The 20506-nt window shown below is 34.8% G+C and overlaps 1 long non-coding RNA gene across 1 annotated transcript; it reads left to right on the plus strand.

Moving 5' to 3' along the window:
- Positions 1-13059: 13059 nt before the first annotated feature.
- On the plus strand, positions 13060-19134 carry LOC139981681 (uncharacterized). The gene is made up of 3 exons (XR_011797914.1): positions 13060-13630; positions 13694-14834; positions 18501-19134. It is a non-coding gene; the product is annotated as an uncharacterized lncRNA (long non-coding RNA).
- The last annotated feature ends 1372 nt before the right edge of the window (positions 19135-20506 follow it).

Genomic DNA, 20506 nt, shown 5'->3' on the forward strand with positions numbered 1-20506 from the left:
AATATCCATTGTTTGCTAGGTAGAAGGATTTAGTTCTTGTTAAGTTCTTGAGAGACAAATTTTAATTTAAATGTCTGTACCCCACAAGGTATCCTGGTACTCATACCACATTACCAGAACACAGTATCAATAGGTGAATTTTCATATTCCAGTATAAAAACAAGGTCAAAGTTATTGTTGGCTTCTAATAGCAATGAAGGCATCTAAATTTAGGCTGCCACTTAGATGCATTAAGGTGTATTTATATCACATTTAAGTTCTGTTCCCCACAAGCTACACTGGAACTCATATAATATTAGGTCCTACAATGCGAATAATAAGTATTTTTTTGTGTATAGATTATCGCTGTCAATTAGATGAATTTATATTGAAGAATTTTCATTGTTTGCTACGTACAGTAGATGGCTTTAGTTCTTATTAAGTTCTTGAGAGACAAATTGTAATTTAACTGTCTGTACCCCACAAGGTATCCTGGCACTCATACAACATGACCAGAATACAACATCAATAGGTGAATTTTCATATTCCAGTATAAAACCAGGGTCAAAGTTATTGTTTGGCTTCTAATAGCAATGGAGGCATCTACTCTAGCTGTCACTTAGATGCATTAAGGTATATTTATATCACATTTAAGTTCTGTACCCCACAAGCTACACTGGTACTCATATAATATTAGGTCCTACAATGCGAATGATAAGTTTTATTCTGTATAGATTATTGCTGTCAATTAGATGAATTTATATTGAAGAGTTTTCATTGTTTGCTAGGTAGATGGATTTAGTTCTAATCAAGTTCTTGAGAGACATATTGTAATTGTAATTTAACTGTCTGTACCCCACAAGGTATCCTGGCACTCATACCACATGACCAGAATACAGCATCAATACGTGAATTTTCATTATCCTGTATATAAAGCACTGTCAAAGTTATTGTAGGCTACTCATAGCAATGAAGGCATCTACTTAAGGCTTCCACTTAGATGCATTAAGGTATATTTAAATCACATTAAAGTTCTGTACCCCACAAGCTACACTTGTACTCATATAATCTTAAGTCCTACAATGCGAATAAAAATTTGACTGTACAGATAACCGCGGTCAATCGGTGAATTCATATCAAGGAATATCCATTGTTTGCTAGGTAGAAGGATTTAGTTCTTGTTAAGTTCTTGAGAGACAAATTTTAATTTAAATGTCTGTACCCCACAAGCTAGGTATCCTGGTACTCATACCACATTACCAGAATACAGTATCAATAGGTGAATTCTCATATTCCAGTATAAAACCAAGGTCAAGGTTATTGTTGGCTTCTAATAGCAATGTTCAAAGGCATCTACTTTAGGCTGCCACTTAGATGCATTAAGGTGTATTTATATCACATTTAAGTTCTGTACCCCACAAGCTACACTGGTACTCATATAATATTAGGTCCTACAATGCGAATAATAAGTATTTTTTTGTGTATAGATTATCGCTGTCAATTAGATGAATTTATATTGAAGAATTTTCATTGTTTGCTACGTACAGTAGATGGCTTTAGTTCTTATTAAGTTCTTGAGAGACAAATTGTAATTTAACTGTCTGTACCCCACAAGGTATCCTGGCACTCATACCACATGAACAGAGTACAGTACTACAAATTGTAATTTAACTGTCTGTACCCCACAAGGTATCCTGGCACTCATACCACATGACCAGAGTACAGTACTACAAATTGTAATTTAACTGTCTGTACCCCACAAGGTATCCTGGCACTCATACCACATTACCAGAATACAGTATCAATAGGTGAATTTTCATATTCCAGTATAAACAAACCAAGGTCAAAGTTATTGTTGGCTTCTAATAGCAATGTTCAAAGGCATCTACTTTAGTCTGCCACTTAGATGCATTAGGGTGTATTTATATCACATTTAAGTTCTGTACCCCACAAGCTACACTGGTACTCATATAATGTTAGGTCCTACAATGCGAATAATAAGTATTTTTTTGTGTATAGATTATCGCTGTCAATTAGTTGAATTTATATTGAAGAATTTTCATTGTTTGCTACGTACAGTAGATGGCTTTAGTTCTTATTAAGTTCTTGAGAGACAAATTGTAATTTAACTGTCTGTACCCCACAAGGTATCCTGGCACTCATACCACATGAACAGAGTACAGTACTACAAATTGTAATTTAACTGTCTGTACCCCACAAGGTATCCTGGCACTCATACCACATGACCAGAGTATAGTATCAACAAGTTAATATTTATTATCCAGTATATTAAGCACTGTAAAAAATATTGTTGGCTACTCATAGCAATGAAGGCATCTACTTAAGGCTTCCACTTAGATGCATTAAGGTATATTTATATCACATTAAAGTTCTGTACCCCACAAGCTACACTTGTACTCATATAATCTTAAGTCCTACAATGCGAATAAAAATTTGACTGTACAGATAACCGCGGTCAATCGGTGAATTCATATCAAGGAATATCCATTGTTTGCTAGGTAGAAGGATTTAGTTCTTGTTAAGTTCTTGAGAGACAAATTTTAATTTAAATGTCTGTACCCCACAAGGTATCCTGGTACTCATACCACATTACCAGAACACAGTATCAATAGGTGAATTTTCATATTCCAGTATAAAACCAAGGTCAAAGTTATTGTTGGCTTCTAATAGCAATGAAGGCATCTAAATTTAGGCTGCCACTTAGATGCATTAAGGTGTATTTATATCACATTTAAGTTCTGTACCCCACAAGCTACACTGGAACTCATATAATATTAGGTCCTACAATGCGAATAATAAGTATTTTTTTGTGTATAGATTATCGCTGTCAATTAGATGAATTTATATTGAAGAATTTTCATTGTTTGCTACGTACAGTAGATGGCTTTAGTTCTTATTAAGTTCTTGAGAGACAAATTGTAATTTAACTGTCTGTACCCCACAAGGTATCCTGGCACTCATACAACATGACCAGAATACAACATCAATAGGTGAATTTTCATATTCCAGTATAAAACCAGGGTCAAAGTTATTGTTTGGCTTCTAATAGCAATGGAGGCATCTACTCTAGCTGTCACTTAGATGCATTAAGGTATATTTATATCACATTTAAGTTCTGTACCCCACAAGCTACACTGGTACTCATATAATATTAGGTCCTACACTGCGAATGATAAGTTTTATTCTGTATAGATTATTGCTGTCAATTAGATGAATTTATATTGAAGAGTTTTCATTGTTTGCTAGGTAGATGGATTTAGTTCTAATCAAGTTCTTGAGAGACATATTGTAATTGTAATTTAACTGTCTGTACCCCACAAGGTATCCTGGCACTCATACCACATGACCAGAATACAGCATCAATAGGTGAATTTTCATTATCCTGTATATAAAGCACTGTCAAAGTTATTGTAGGCTACTCATAGCAATGAAGGCATCTTCTTAAGGCTTCCACTTAGATGCATTAAGGTATATTTAAATCACATTAAAGTTCTGTACCCCACAAGCTACACTTGTACTCATATAATCTTAAGTCCTACAATGCGAATAAAAATTTGACTGTACAGATAACCGCGGTCAATCGGTGAATTCATATCAAGGAATATCCGTTGTTTGCTAGGTAGAAGGATTTAGTTCTTGTTAAGTTCTTGAGAGACAAATTTTAATTTAAATGTCTGTACCCCACAAGGTATCCTGGTACTCATACCACATTACCAGAATACAGTATCAATAGGTGAATTTTCATATTCCAGTATAAAACCAAGGTCAAGGTTATTGTTGGCTTCTAATAGCAATGTTCAAAGGCATCTACTTTAGGCTGCCACTTAGATGCTTTAAGGTGTATTTATATCACATTTAAGTTCTGTACCCCACAAGCTACACTGGTACTCATATAATATTAGGTCCTACAATGCGAATAATAAGTATTTTTTTGTGTATAGATTATCGCTGTCAATTAGATGAATTTATATTGAAGAATTTTCATTGTTTGCTACGTACAGTAGATGGCTTTAGTTCTTATTAAGTTCTTGAGAGACAAATTGTAATTTAACTGTCTGTACCCCACAAGGTATCCTGGCACTCATACCACATGAACAGAGTACAGTACTACAAATTGTAATTTAACTGTCTGTACCCCACAAGGTATCCTGGCACTCATACCACATGACCAGAGTACAGTACTACAAATTGTAATTTAACTGTCTGTACCCCACAAGGTATCCTGGCACTCATACCACATTACCAGAATACAGTATCAATAGGTGAATTTTCATATTCCAGTATAAACAAACCAAGGTCAAAGTTATTGTTGGCTTCTAATAGCAATGTTCAAAGGCATCTACTTTAGTCTGCCACTTAGATGCATTAGGGTGTATTTATATCACATTTAAGTTCTGTACCCCACAAGCTACACTGGTACTCATATAATGTTAGGTCCTACAATGCGAATAATAAGTATTTTTTTGTGTATAGATTATCGCTGTCAATTAGTTGAATTTATATTGAAGAATTTTCATTGTTTGCTACGTACAGTAGATGGCTTTAGTTCTTATTAAGTTCTTGAGAGACAAATTGTAATTTAACTGTCTGTACCCCACAAGGTATCCTGGCACTCATACCACATGAACAGAGTACAGTACTACAAATTGTAATTTAACTGTCTGTACCCCACAAGGTATCCTGGCACTCATACCACATGACCAGAGTATAGTATCAACAAGTTAATATTTATTATCCAGTATATTAAGCACTGTAAAAAATATTGTTGGCTACTCATAGCAATGAAGGCATCTACTTAAGGCTTCCACTTAGATGCATTAAGGTATATTTATATCACATTAAAGTTCTGTACCCCACAAGCTACACTTGTACTCATATAATCTTAAGTCCTACAATGCGAATAAAAATTTGACTGTACAGATAACCGCGGTCAATCGGTGAATTCATATCAAGGAATATCCATTGTTTGCTAGGTAGAAGGATTTAGTTCTTGTTAAGTTCTTGAGAGACAAATTTTAATTTAAATGTCTGTACCCCACAAGGTATCCTGGTACTCATACCACATTACCAGAACACAGTATCAATAGGTGAATTTTCATATTCCAGTATAAAACCAAGGTCAAAGTTATTGTTGGCTTCTAATAGCAATGAAGGCATCTAAATTTAGGCTGCCACTTAGATGCATTAAGGTGTATTTATATCACATTTAAGTTCTGTACCCCACAAGCTACACTGGAACTCATATAATATTAGGTCCTACAATGCGAATAATAAGTATTTTTTTGTGTATAGATTATCGCTGTCAATTAGATGAATTTATATTGAAGAATTTTCATTGTTTGCTACGTACAGTAGATGGCTTTAGTTCTTATTAAGTTCTTGAGAGACAAATTGTAATTTAACTGTCTGTACCCCACAAGGTATCCTGGCACTCATACAACATGACCAGAATACAACATCAATAGGTGAATTTTCATATTCCAGTATAAAACCAGGGTCAAAGTTATTGTTTGGCTTCTAATAGCAATGGAGGCATCTACTCTAGCTGTCACTTAGATGCATTAAGGTATATTTATATCACATTTAAGTTCTGTACCCCACAAGCTACACTGGTACTCATATAATATTAGGTCCTACACTGCGAATGATAAGTTTTATTCTGTATAGATTATTGCTGTCAATTAGATGAATTTATATTGAAGAGTTTTCATTGTTTGCTAGGTAGATGGATTTAGTTCTAATCAAGTTCTTGAGAGACATATTGTAATTGTAATTGTAATTTAACTGTCTGTACCCCACAAGGTATCCTGGCACTCATACCACATGACCAGAATACAGCATCAATAGGTGAATTTTCATTATCCTGTATATAAAGCACTGTCAAAGTTATTGTAGGCTACTCATAGCAATGAAGGCATCTTCTTAAGGCTTCCACTTAGATGCATTAAGGTATATTTAAATCACATTAAAGTTCTGTACCCCACAAGCTACACTTGTACTCATATAATCTTAAGTCCTACAATGCGAATAAAAATTTGACTGTACAGATAACCGCGGTCAATCGGTGAATTCATATCAAGGAATATCCATTGTTTGCTAGGTAGAAGGATTTAGTTCTTGTTAAGTTCTTGAGAGACAAATTTTAATTTAAATGTCTGTACCCCACAAGGTATCCTGGTACTCATACCACATTACCAGAATACAGTATCAATAGGTGAATTTTCATATTCCAGTATAAAACCAAGGTCAAGGTTATTGTTGGCTTCTAATAGCAATGTTCAAAGGCATCTACTTTAGGCTGCCACTTAGATGCATTAAGGTGTATTTATATCACATTTAAGTTCTGTACCCCACAAGCTACACTGGTACTCATATAATATTAGGTCCTACAATGCGAATAATAAGTATTTTTTTGTGTATAGATTATCGCTGTCAATTAGATGAATTTATATTGAAGAATTTTCATTGTTTGCTACGTACAGTAGATGGCTTTAGTTCTTATTAAGTTCTTGAGAGACAAATTGTAATTTAACTGTCTGTACCCCACAAGGTATCCTGGCACTCATACCACATGAACAGAGTACAGTACTACAAATTGTAATTTAACTGTCTGTACCCCACAAGGTATCCTGGCACTCATACCACATGACCAGAGTATAGTATCAACAAGTTAATATTTATTATCCAGTATATTAAGCACTGTAAAAAATATTGTTGGCTACTCATAGCAATGAAGGCATCTACTTAAGGCTTCCACTTAGATGCATTAAGGTATATTTATATCACATTAAAGTTCTGTACCCCACAAGCTACACTTGTACTCATATAATCTTAAGTCCTACAATGCGAATAAAAATTTGACTGTACAGATAACCGCGGTAAATCGGTGAATTCATATCAAGGAATATCCATTGTTTGCTAGGTAGAAGGATTTAGTTCTTGTTAAGTTCTTGAGAGACAAATTTTAATTTAAATGTCTGTACCCCACAAGGTATCCTGGTACTCATACCACATTACCAGAATACAGTATCAATAGGTGAATTTTCATATTCCAGTATAAAACCAAGGTCAAAGTTATTGTTGGCTTCTAATAGCAATGTTCAAAGGCATCTACTTTAGGCTGCCACTTAGATGCATTAAGGTGTATTCATATCACATTTAAGTTCTGTACCCCACAAGCTACACTGGTACTCATATAATATTATGTCATACAATGCGAATAATAAGTAATTTTTTTGTGTATAGATTATCGCTGTCAATTAGATGAATTTATATTGAAGAATTTTCATTGTTTGCTACGTACAGTAGATGGCTTTAGTTCTTATTAAGTTCTTGAGAGACAAATTGTAATTTAACTGTCTGTACCCCACAAGGTATCCTGGCACTCATACAACATGACCAGAATACAACATCAATAGGTGAATTTTCATATTCCAGTATAAAACCAGGGTCAAAGTTATTGTTTGGCTTCTAATAGCAATGGAGGCATCTACTCTAGCTGTCACTTAGATGCATTAAGGTATATTTATATCACATTTAAGTTCTGTACCCCACAAGCTACACTGGTACTCATATAATATTAGGTCCTACAATGCGAATGATAAGTTTCATTCTGTATAGATTATTGCTGTCAATTAGATGAATTTATATTGAAGAGTTTTCATTGTTTGCTAGGTAGATGGATTTAGTTCTAATCAAGTTCTTAAGAGACATATTGTAATTGTAATTTAACTGTCTGTACCCCACAAGGTATCCTGGCACTCATACCACATGACCAGAATACAGCATCAATAGGTGAATTTTCATTATCCTGTATATAAAGCACTGTCAAAGTTATTGTAGGCTACTCATAGCAATGAAGGCATCTACTTAAGGCTTCCACTTAGATGCATTAAGGTATATTTATATCACATTAAAGTTCTGTACCCCACAAGCTACACTTGTACTCATATAATCTTAAGTCCTACAATGCGAATAAAAATTTGACTGTACAGATAACCGCGGTCAATCGGTGAATTCGTATCAAGGAATATCCATTGTTTGCTAGGTAGAAGGATTTAGTTCTTGTTAAGTTCTTGAGAGACAAATTTTAATTAAAATGTCTGTACCCCACAAGGTATCCTGGTACTCATACCACATTACCAGAATACAGTATCAATAGGTGAATTTTCATATTCCAGTATAAAACCAAGGTCAAAGTTATTGTTGGCTTCTAATAGCAATGTTCAAAGGCATCTACTTTAGGCTGCCACTTAGATGCATTAAGGTGTATTCATATCACATTTAAGTTCTGTACCCCACAAGCTACACTGGTACTCATATAATATTAGGTCCTACAATGCAAATGATAAGTTTTATTCTGTATAGATTATCGCTGTCAATGAGATGAATTTATATTGTAGAATTTTCATTGTTTGCTAGGTAGATGGATTTAGTTCTTATTAAGTTCTTGAGAGACATATTGTAATTTAATTTCAATGTCTGTACCCCACAAGGTATCCTGGCACTCATATAATGTTAGGTCCTATAATGCGAATGATAAGTATTTTTTTGTATAGATTATCGCTGTCAATTAGATGAATTTATATTGAAGAATTTCCATTGTTTGCTAGGTAGATGGATTTAGTTCTTATTAAGTTCTTGAGAGACAAATTGTTATTGAACTGTCTGTACCCCACAAGGTATCCTAGCACTCATACCACATGACCAGAGTACAGTACGACAAATTGTAATTTAACTGTCTGTACCCCACAAGGTATCCTGGCACTCATACCACATGACCAGAGTATAGTACAACAAATTGTAATTTAACTGTCTGTACCCCACAAGGTATCCTGGTACTCATACCACATGACCAGAGTACAGTAAGACAAATTGTAATTTAACTGTCTGTACCCCACAAGGTATCCTGGCACTCATACCACATGACCAGAGTACAGTACGACAAATTGTAATTTAACTGTCTGTACCCCACAAGGTATCCTGGCACTCATACAACATGACCAGAGTACAAAATCAACAAGTTAATATTTATTATCCAGTATATCAAGCACTGTAAAAAATATTGTTGGCTACTCATAGCAATGAAGGCATCTACTTTAGGCTGCCATTTAGTTGCATTGTTTTTAAGGTATATTTATATGGCATTTAAGTTTTGTACCCCACAAGCTACACTGGTACTCATATAATGTTAGGTCCTACAATGCGAATGATAAGTATTTTTTTGTATAGATTATCGCTGTCAATTAGATGAATTTATATTGAAGAATTTCCATTGTTTGCTAGGTAGATGGATTTAGTTCTTATTAAGTTCTTGAGAGACATATTGTAATTTAATTTCAATGTCTGTACCCCACAAGGTATCCTGGCACTCATACAACATGACCAGAGTACAGTATCAACAAGTTAATATTTATTATCCAGTATATCAAGCACTGTAAAAAATATTGTTGGCTACTCATAACAATGAAGGCATCTACTTTAGGCTGCCATTAGTTGCATTGTTTTTAAGGTATATATATGACATTTAAGTTTTGTACCCCACAAGCTACACTGGTACTCATATAATGTTAGGTCCTACAATGCGAATGATAAGTATTTTTTTGTGTATAGATTATCGCTGTCAATTAGATGAATTTATATTGAAGAGTTTTCATTGTTTGCTAGGTAGATGGATTTAGTTCTTATTAAGTTCTTGAGAGACAAATTGTAATTTAACTGTCTGTACCCCACAAGGTATCCTAGCACTCATACCACATGACCAGAGTACAGTATGACAAATTGTAATTTAACTGTCTGTACCCCACAAGGTATCCTGGCACTCATACCACATGACCAGAGTATAGTACAACAAATTGTAATTTAACTGTCTGTACCCCACAAGGTATCCTGGCACTCATACCACATGACCAGAGTACAGTACGACAAATTGTAATTTAACTGTCTGTACCCCACAAGGTATCCTGGCACTCATACCACATGACCAGAGTACAGTACAACAAATTGTAATTTAAATGTCTGTACCCCACAAGGTATCCTGGTACTCATACCACATGACCAGAGTACAGTACGACAAATTGTAATTTAACTGTCTGTACCCCACAAGGTATCCTGGCACTCATACCACATGACCAGAGTACAGTACAACAAATTGTAATTTAACTGTCTGTACCCCACAAGGTATGCATCCTGGCACTCATACAACATGACCAGAGTACAAAATCAACAAGTTAATATTTATTATCCAGTATATCAAGCACTGTAAAAAATATTGTTGGCTACTCATAACAATGAAGGCATCTACTTTAGGCTGCCATTTAGTTGCATTGTTTTTAAGGTATATATATGACATTTAAGTTTTGTACCCCACAAGCTACACTGGTACTCATATAATGTTAGGTCCTACAATGCGAATGATAAGTATTTTTTTGTATAGATTATCGCTGTCAATTAGATATATTTATATTGAAGAATTTTCATTGTTTGCTAGGTAGATGGATTTAGTTCTTATTAAGTTCTTGAGAGACAAATTGTAATTTAACTGTCTGTACCCCACAAGGTATCCTAGCACTCATACCACATGACCAGAGTACAGTACGACAAATTGTAATTTAACTGTCTGTACCCCACAAGGTATCCTGGCACTCATACCACATGACCAGAGTATAGTACAACAAATTGTAATTTAAATGTCTGTACCCCACAAGGTATCCTGGTACTCATACCACATGACCAGAGTACAGTACGACAAATTGTAATTGAACTGTCTGTACCCCACAAGGTATCCTGGCACTCATACCACATGACCAGAGTACAGTACGACAAATTGTAATTTAACTGTCTGTACCCCACAAGGTATCCTGGCACTCATACAACATGACCAGAGTACAAAATCAACAAGTTAATATTTATTATCCAGTATATCAAGCACTGTAAAAAATATTGTTGGCTACTCATAGCAATGAAGGCATCTACTTTAGGCTGCCATTTAGTTGCATTGTTTTTAAGGTATATATATGACATTTAAGTTTTGTACCCCACAAGCTACACTGGTACTCATATAATGTTAGGTCCTACAATGCGAATGATAAGTATTTTTTTGTATAGATTATCGCTGTCAATTAGTTGAATTTATATTGAAGAATTTTCATTGTTTGCTAGGTAGATGGATTTAGTTCTTATTAAGTTCTTGAGAGACAAATTGTTATTGAACTGTCTGTACCCCACAAGGTATCCTAGCACTCATACCACATGACCAGAGTACAGTACGACAAATTGTAATTTAACTGTCTGTACCCCACAAGGTATCCTGGCACTCATACCACATGACCAGAGTATAGTACAACAAATTGTAATTTAACTGTCTGTACCCCACAAGGTATCCTGGTACTCATACCACATGACCAGAGTACAGTAAGACAAATTGTAATTTAACTGTCTGTACCCCACAAGGTATCCTGGCACTCATACCACATGACCAGAGTGCAGTACGACAAATTGTAATTTAACTGTCTGTACCCCACAAGGTATCCTGGCACTCATACAACATGACCAGAGTACAAAATCAACAAGTTAATATTTATTATCCAGTATATCAAGCACTGTAAAAAATATTGTTGGCTACTCATAGCAATGAAGGCATCTACTTTAGGCTGCCATTAGTTGCATTGTTTTTAAGGTATATTTATATGACATTTAAGTTTTGTACCCCACAAGCTACACTGGTACTCATATAATGTTAGGTCCTACAATGCGAATGATAAGTTTTATTCTGTACAGATTATCGCTGTCAATTAGATATATTTATATTGAAGAGTTTGCATTGTTTGCTAGGTAGATGGATTTATTTCTAATTAAGTTCTTGAGAGACATATTGGAATTGTAATTTAACTGTCTGTACCCCACAAGGTAGCCTGGTACTCATACCACATGACCAGAATACAGCAGCAGTAGGGGAATTTTCATTATCCTGTATATAAAGCACTGCTAAAACTATTGTTGGCTACTCATAGCAATGAAGGCATCTACTTTAGGCTACCATTTAGTTGCATTGTTTTTAAGGTATATTTATATGACATTTAAGTTTTGTACCCCACAAGCTACACTGGTACTCATATAATGTTAGGTCCTACAATGCGAATGATAAGTATTTTTTTGTATAGATTATCGCTGTCAATTAGATGAATTTATATTGAAGAATTTTCATTATTTGCTAGGTAGATGGATTTAGTTCTTATTAAGTTCTTGAGAGACATATTGTAATTTAATTTCAATGTCTGTACCCCACAAGGTATCCTGGCACTCATACCACATGACCAGAGTACAGTACGACAATTTGTAATTTAACTGTCTGTACCCCACAAGGTATCCTGGCACTCATACAACATGACCAGAGTACAAAATCAACAAGTTAATATTTATTATCCAGTATATCAAGCACTGTAAAAAATATTGTTGGCTACTCATAGCAATGAAGGCATCTACTTCAGGCTGCCATTTAGTTGCATTGTTTTTAAGGTATATTTATATGACATTTAAGTTTTGTACCCCACAAGCTACACTGGTACTCATATAATGTTAGGTCCTACAATGCGAATGATAAGTATTTTTTTGTATAGATTATCGCTGTCAATTAGATGAATTTATATTGAAGAATTTCCATTGTTTGCTAGGTAGATGGATTTAGTTCTTATTAAGTTCTTGAGACACATATTGTAATTTAATTTCAATGTCTGTACCCCACAAGGTATCCTGGCACTCATACAACGTGACCAGAGTACAAAATCAACAAGTTAATATTTATTATCCAGTATATCAAGCACTGTAAAAAATATTGTTGGCTACTCATAGCAATGAAGGCATCTACTTTAGGCTGCCATTAGTTGCATTGTTTTTAAGGTATTTATATGACATTTAAGTTTTGTACCCCACAAGCTACACTGGTACTCATATAATGTTAGGTCCTACAATGCGAATGATAAGTATTTTTTTGTATAGATTATCGCTGTCAACTAGTTGAATTTATATTGAAGAATTTTCATTGTTTGCTAGGTAGATGGATTTAGTTCTTATTAAGTTCTTGAGAGACAAATTGTAATTTAACTGTCTGTACCCCACAAGGTATCCTAGCACTCATACCACATGACCAGAGTACAGTACGACAAATTGTAATTTAACTGTCTGTACCCCACAAGGTATCCTGGCACTCATACCACATGACCAGAGTATAGTACAACAAATTGTAATTTAAATGTCTGTACCCCACAAGGTATCCTGGTACTCATACCACATTACCAGAGTACAGTACGACAAATTGTAATTGAACTGTCTGTACCCCACAAGGTATCCTGGCACTCATACCACATGACCAGAGTACAGTACAACAAATTGTAATTTAACTGTCTGTACCCCACAAGGTATCCTGGCACTCATACAACATGACCAGAGTACAAAATCAACAAGTTAATATTTATTATCCAGTATATCAAGCACTGTAAAAAATATTGTTGGCTACTCATAGCAATGAAGGCATCTACTTTAGGCTGCCATTTAGTTGCATTGTTTTTAAGGTATATATATGACATTTAAGTTTTGTACCCCACAAGCTACACTGGTACTCATATAATGTTAGGTCCTACAATGCGAATGATAAGTATTTTTTTGTATAGATTATCGCTGTCATATATAATGTTAGGTCCTACAATGCGAATGATAAGTATTTTTTTGTATAGATTATCGCTGTCAATTAGATGAATTTATATTGAAGAATTTCCATTGTTTGCTAGGTAGATGGATTTAGTTCTTATTAAGTTCTTGAGAGACATATTGTAATTTAATTTCAATGTCTGTACCCCACAAGGTATCCTGGCACTCATACAACATGACCAGAGTACAAAATCAACAAGTTAATATTTATTATCCAGTATATCAAGCACTGTAAAAAATATTGTTGGCTACTCATAGCAATGAAGGCTTCTACTTTAGGCTGCCATTAGTTGCATTGTTTTTAAGGTATATATATGACATTTAAGTTTTGTACCCCACAAGCTACACTGGTACTCATATAATGTTAGGTCCTACAATGCGAATGATAAGTATTTTTTTGTATAGATTATCGCTGTCAATTAGTTGAATTTATATTGAAGAATTTTCATTGTTTGCTAGGTAGATGGATTTAGTTCTTATTAAGTTCTTGAGAGACAAATTGTAATTTAACTGTCTGTACCCCACAATGTATCCTAGCACTCATACCACATGACCAGAGTACAGTACGACAAATTGTAATTTAACTGTCTGTACCCCACAAGGTATCCTGGCACTCATACCACATGACCAGAGTATAGTACAACAAATTGTAATTTAAATGTCTGTACCCCACAAGGTATCCTGGTACTCATACCACATGACCAGAGTACAGTACGACAAATTGTAATTGAACTGTCTGTACCCCACAAGGTATCCTGGCACTCATACCACATGACCAGAGTACAGTACGACAAATTGTAATTTAACTGTCTGTACCCCACAAGGTATCCTGGCACTCATACAACATGACCAGAGTACAAAATCAACAAGTTAATATTTATTATCCAGTATATCAAGCACTGTAAAAAATATTGTTGGCTACTCATAGCAATGAAGGCATCTACTTTAGGCTGCCATTTAGTTGCATTGTTTTTAAGGTATATATATGACATTTAAGTTTTGTACCCCACAAGCTACACTGGTACTCATATAATGTTAGGTCCTACAATGCGAATGATAAGTATTTTTTTGTATAGATTATCGCTGTCAATTAGTTGAATTTATATTGAAGAATTTTCATTGTTTGCTAGGTAGATGGATTTAGTTCTTATTAAGTTCTTGAGAGACAAATTGTTATTGAACTGTCTGTACCCCACAAGGTATCCTAGCACTCATACCACATGACCAGAGTACAGTACGACAAATTGTAATTTAACTGTCTGTACCCCACAAGGTATCCTGGCACTCATACCACATGACCAGAGTATAGTACAACAAATTGTAATTTAACTGTCTGTACCCCACAAGGTATCCTGGTACTCATACCACATGACCAGAGTACAGTAAGACAAATTGTAATTTAACTGTCTGTACCCCACAAGGTATCCTGGCACTCATACCACATGACCAGAGTACAGTACGACAAATTGTAATTTAACTGTCTGTACCCCACAAGGTATCCTGGCACTCATACAACATGACCATAGTACAAAATCAACAAGTTAATATTTATTATCCAGTATATCAAGCACTGTAAAAAATATTGTTGGCTACTCATAGCAATGAAGGCATCTACTTTAGGCTGCCATTTAGTTGCATTGTTTTTAAGGTATATTTATATGGCATTTAAGTTTTGTACCCCACAAGCTACACTGGTACTCATATAATGTTAGGTCCTACAATGCGAATGATAAGTATTTTTTTGTATAGATTATCGCTGTCAATTAGATGAATTTATATTGAAGAATTTCCATTGTTTGCTAGGTAGATGGATTTAGTTCTTATTAAGTTCTTGAGACACATATTGTAATTTAATTTCAATGTCTGTACCCCACAAGGTATCCTGGCACTCATACAACATGACCAGAGTACAGTATCAACAAGTTAATATTTATTATCCAGTATATCAAGCACTGTAAAAAATATTGTTGGCTACTCATAACAATGAAGGCATCTACTTTAGGCTGCCATTAGTTGCATTGTTTTTAAGGTATATATATGACATTTAAGTTTTGTACCCCACAAGCTACACTGGTACTCATATAATGTTAGGTCCTACAATGCGAATGATAAGTAGTTTTTTGTATAGATTATCGCTGTCAATTAGATGAATTTATATTGAAGAATTTTCATTGTTTGCTAGGTAGATGGATTTAGTTCTTATTAAGTTCTTGAGAGACAAATTGTAATTGAACTGTCTGTGCCCCACAAGGTATCCTAGCACTCATACCACATGACCAGAGTACAGTATGACAAATTGTAATTTAACTGTCTGTACCCCACAAGGTATCCTGGCACTCATACCACATGACCAGAGTATAGTACAACAAATTGTAATTTAACTGTCTGTACCCCACAAGGTATCCTGGCACTCATACCACATGACCAGAGTACAGTACGACAAATTGTAATTTAACTGTCTGTACCCCACAAGGTATCCTGGCACTCATACCACATGACCAGAGTACAGTACAACAAATTGTAATTTAAATGTCTGTACCCCACAAGGTATCCTGGTACTCATACCACATGACCAGAGTACAGTACGACAAATTGTAATTTAACTGTCTGTACCCCACAAGGTATCCTGGCACTCATACCACATGACCAGAGTACAGTACAACAAATTGTAATTTAACTGTCTGTACCCCACAAGGTATCCTGGCACTCATACAACATGACCAGAGTACAAAATCAACAAGTTAATATTTATTATCCAGTATATCAAGCACTGTAAAAAATATTGTTGGCTACTCATAGCAATGAAGGCATCTACTTTAGGCTGCCATTTAGTTGCATTGTTTTTAAGGTATATATATGACATTTAAGTTTTGTACCCCACAAGCTACACTGGTACTCATATAATGTTAGGTCCTACAATGCGAATGATAAGTATTTTTTTGTATAGATTATCGCTGTCAATTAGATATATTTATATTGAAGAATTTTCATTGTTTGCTAGGTAGATGGATTTAGTTCTTATTAAGTTCTTGAGAGACAAATTGTAATTTAACTGTCTGTACCCCACAAGGTATCCTAGCACTCATACCACATGACCAGAGTACAGTACGACAAATTGTAATTTAACTGTCTGTACCCCACAAGGTATCCTGGCACTCATACCACATGACCAGAGTATAGTACAACAAATTGTAATTTAAATGTCTGTACCCCACAAGGTATCCTGGTACTCATACCACATGACCAGAGTACAGTACGACAAATTGTAATTTAACTGTCTGTACCCCACAAGGTATCCTGGTACTCATACCACATGACCAGAGTACAGTACGACAAATTGTAATTTAACTGTCTGTACCCCACAAGGTATCCTGGCACTCATACCACATGACCAGAGTACAGTACGACAAATTGTAATTTAACTGTCTGTACCCCACAAGGTATCCTGGCACTCATACCACATGACCAGAGTACAGTACGACAAATTGTAATTTAACTGTCTGTACCCCACAAGGTATCCTGGCACTCATACAACATGACCAGAGTACAAAATCAACAAGTTAATATTTATTATCCAGTATATCAAGCACTGTAAAAAATATTGTTGGCTACTCATAGCAATGAAGGCATCTACTTTAGGCTGCCATTTAGTTGCATTGTTTTTAAGGTATATATATGACATTTAAGTTTTGTACCCCACAAGCTACACTGGTACTCATATAATGTTAGGTCCTACAATGCGAATGATAAGTATTTTTTTGTATAGATTATCGCTGTCAATTAGATATATTTATATTGAAGAATTTTCATTGTTTGCTAGGTAGATGGATTTAGTTCTTATTAAGTTCTTGAGAGACAAATTGTAATTGAACTCTCTGTACCCCACAAGGTATCCTAGCACTCATACCACATGACCAGAGTACAGTACGACAAATTGTAATTTAACTGTCTGTACCCCACAAGGTATCCTGGCACTCATACCACATGACCAGAGTATAGTACAACAAATTGTAATTTAACTGTCTGTACCCCACAAGGTATCCTGGCACTCATACCACATGACCAGAGTACAGTACGACAAATTGTAATTTAACTGTCTGTACCCCACAAGGTATCCTGGCACTCATACAACATGACCAGAGTACAAAATCAACAAGTTAATATTTATTATCCAGTATATCAAGCACTGTAAAAAATATTGTTGGCTACTCATAGCAATGAAGGCATCTACTTTAGGCTGCCATTTAGTTGCATTGTTTTTAAGGTATATTTATATGGCATTTAAGTTTTGTACCCCACAAGCTACACTGGTACTCATATAATGTTAGGTCCTACAATGCGAATGATAAGTATTTTTTTGTATAGATTATCGCTGTCACTTAGATGAATTTATATTGAAGAATTTCCATTGTTTGCTAGGTAGATGGATTTAGTTCTTATTAAGTTCTTGAGAGACATATTGTAATTTAATTTCAATGTCTGTACCCCACAAGGTATCCTAACTCATACAACATGACCAGAGTACAGTATCAAGAAGTTAATATTTATTATCCAGTATATCAAGCACTGTAAAAAATATTGTTGGCTACTCATAGCAATGAAGGCATCTACTTTAGGCTGCCATTAGTTGCATTGTTTTTAAGGTATATATATGACATTTAAGTTTTGTACCCCACAAGCTACACTGGTACTCATATAATGTTAGGTCCTACAATGCGAATGATAAGTATTTTTTTGTATAGATTATCGCTGTCAATTAGATGAATTTATATTGAAGAATTTTCATTGTTTGCTAGGTTGATGGATTTAGTTCTTATTAAGTTCTTGAGAGACAAATTGTAATTGAACTGTCTGTACCCCACAAGGTATCCTAGCACTCATACCACATGACCAGAGTACAGTACAACAAATTGTAATTTAACTGTCTGTACCCCACAAGGTATCCTGGCACTCATACCACATGACCAGAGTATAGTACAACAAATTGTAATTTAACTGTCTGTACCCCACAAGGTATCCTGGCACTCATACCACATGACCAGAGTACAAAATCAACAAGTTAATATTCATTATCCAGTATATCAAGCACTGTAAAAACTATTGTTGGCTGCTCATAGCAATGAAGGCATCTACTTTAGGCTGCCATTTAGTTGCATTGTTTTTAAGGTATATTTATATGACATTTAAGTTTTGTACCCCAAAAGCTACACTGGTACTCATATACTGTAATGTTAGGTCCTACAATGCGAATGATAAGTATTTTTTTGTATAGATTATCGCTGTCAATTAGATGAATTTATATTGAAGAATTTCCATTGTTTGCTAGGTAGATGGATTTAGTTCTTATTAAGTTCTTGAGAGACATATTGTAATTTAATTTCAATGTCTGTACCCCACAAGGTATCCTGGCACTCATACAACATGACCAGAGTACAGTATCAACATGTTAATATTTATTATCCAGTATATCAAGCACTGTAAAAAATATTGTTGGCTACTCATAGCAATGAAGGCATCTACTTTAGGCTGCCATTAGTTGCATTGTTTTTAAGGTATATTTATATGACATTTAAGTTTTGTACCCCACAAGCTACACTGGTACTCATATAATGTTAGGTCCTACAATGCGAATGATCAGTTTTATTCTGTACAGATTATCGCTGTCAATTAGATATATTTATATTGAAGAGTTTGCATTGTTTGCTAGGTAGATGGATTTAGTTCTTATTAATTTCTTGAGAGACAAATTGTAATTTAACTGTCTGTACCCCACAAGGTATCCTAGCACTCATACCACATGACCAGAGTACAGTACGACAAATTGTAATTTAACTGTCTGTACCCCACAAGGTATCCTGGCACTCATACCACATGACCAGAGTATAGTACAACAAATTGTAATTTAACTGTCTGTACCCCACAAGGTATCCTGGCACTCATACCACATGACCAGAGTACAGTACGACAAATTGTAATTTAACTGTCTGTACCCCACAAGGTATCCTGGCACTCATACAACATGACCAGAGTACAAAATCAACAAGTTAATATTCATTATCCAGTATATCAAGCACTGTAAAAACTATTGTTGGCTGCTCATAGCAATGAAGGCATCTACTTTAGGCTGCCATTTAGTTGCATTGTTTTTAAGGTATATTTATATGACATTTAAGTTTTGTACCCCAAAAGCTACACTGGTACTCATATACTGTAATGTTAGGTCCTACAATGCGAATGATAAGTATTTTTTTGTATAGATTATCGCTGTCAATTAGACGAATTTATATTGAAGAATTTCCATTGTTTGCTAGGTAGATGGATTTAGTTCTTATTAAGTTCTTGAGAGACATATTGTAATTTAATTTCAATGTCTGTATCCCACAAGGTATCCTGGCACTCATACAACATGACCAGAGTACAAAATCAACATGTTAATATTTATTATCCAGTATATCAAGCACTGTAAAAAATATTGTTGGCTACTCATAGCAATGAAGGCATCTACTTTAGGCTGCCATTAGTTGCATTGTTTTTAAGGTATATTTATATGACATTTAAGTTTTGTACCCCACAAGCTACACTGGTACTCATATAATGTTAGGTCCTACAATGCGAATGATAAGTTTTATTCTGTACAGATTATCGCTGTCAATTAGATATATTTATATTGAAGAGTTTGCATTGTTTGCTAGGTAGATGGATTTATTTCTAATTAAGTTCTTGAGAGACATATTGTAATTGTAATTTAACTGTCTGTACCCCACAAGGTATCCTGGCACTCATACCACATGACCAGAATACA

The sequence above is a fragment of the Apostichopus japonicus genome, chromosome 15 (genome assembly GCF_037975245.1).
Source record: "Apostichopus japonicus isolate 1M-3 chromosome 15, ASM3797524v1, whole genome shotgun sequence".
Lineage (NCBI taxonomy): Eukaryota > Metazoa > Echinodermata > Holothuroidea > Aspidochirotida > Stichopodidae > Apostichopus > Apostichopus japonicus.